The 1231-nt window shown below is 53.1% G+C and overlaps 1 protein-coding gene across 2 annotated transcripts in view; it reads left to right on the plus strand.

Moving 5' to 3' along the window:
• VWCE (von Willebrand factor C and EGF domains) overlaps window positions 1-1231 on the plus strand; it is a 36845-nt gene that overhangs the window by 18634 nt on the left and 16980 nt on the right. The gene's annotated exons all lie outside the window — the stretch shown is intronic.

Raw genomic sequence — 1231 nt, forward strand, 5'->3', positions numbered from 1 at the left:
TAAGATATAGGGTCTCGCTGTGTTGCCCAGGCTGGTCTCAAATTCTTGGGCTCAAGCGATCCTTCCACCCTGGTCTGCCAAAATACTGGGATTACAGGAATGAGCCACTGCACCTGGTCATGACCATCTTTAAATGTCTCTTGCTCTGGCATCAAAGATGGAAGCTGCGGTGTGAAATAAGGGCATGCAGACAGCCACCAGCACCCTTTATTGAACTCTTCCTATGTGCTACATGAAAGCACAGCAGCCAGATTCCCTCCCTCCCTCCTTTCTTTCTCTCCTTTTTCCTTTTCCTTTCCTTCTCTCTCTCTCCCCTCCCTCTCTCCCTCCTTCCCTCCTTTCCTTCCTTCCTGCTTCCCTCCCTCCCTCCTTCCCTCTTTCCTTCCCTCCCTCCCTCCTCCCCCTTTCCTTCCCTCCCTCCCTCCCCTTTTTCCTTCCCTTCCTCCCTCCTTCCCTCTCTCCCTCCCTCCCTTTATCCCTCCAGCCCTCCCTCCTTCCTTCCTTTTTTTCCTCTTTTCTCCCTCTCGTCCCCTTTCCTCTCCCACCCCTGACTGAGTAGCAGTCTTCCCACCTCAGCCACCCAAGTACCTGGGACGAAAGGCATGTGCCACCACCCTAGCTAATTATTTTTTGTAGAGACAGGGTCTTCCTATGTTGCCCAGGCTGGTCTCAAACTCCTGGACTCAAGCAATTCTCTTGCCTCGGCCTCCCAAAGTGCCGGGATTACAGGTATGCACCACCACACACAGCCCCATGCGCTTTCATGAATGATCTCATTTCATGTAATCCTTGGCAACCCCTGAGAGATTCACCAGCTCCAGCCTGTTTCTTAGATGGGGAGACTGGGGCTCAGAGATGTGATGTACTTGGCTGAAAGTCTTGGTAGGGGAGGAGCAGATGCTGGAACTCAGGTCTGGCTGACTCCAGAACTGGGGGCTCTTTGGTCTCAATGTCAAATTTAAAACATTTATTTTGGGCCGGGCGCGGTGGCTCAAGCTTGTAATTCCAGCACTTTGGGAGGCCGAGGCGGGTGGATCACCAGGTCAAGAGATCGAGACCATCCTGGTCAACATGGTGAAACCCCGTCTCTACTAAAAATACAAAAAATTAGCTGGGCATGGTGGTGCGTGCCTGTAATCCCAGCTACTCAAGAGGCTGAGGCAGGAGAATTGCCTGAACCCAGGAGGCGGAGGTTGCGGTGAGCCGAGATCGCGCCATTGCACTCCAGCCT

The sequence above is a fragment of the Sapajus apella genome, unplaced genomic scaffold (genome assembly GCF_009761245.1).
Source record: "Sapajus apella isolate SASKATOON/1434 unplaced genomic scaffold, GSC_monkey_1.0 scaffold14, whole genome shotgun sequence".
NCBI lineage: Eukaryota > Metazoa > Chordata > Mammalia > Primates > Cebidae > Sapajus > Sapajus apella.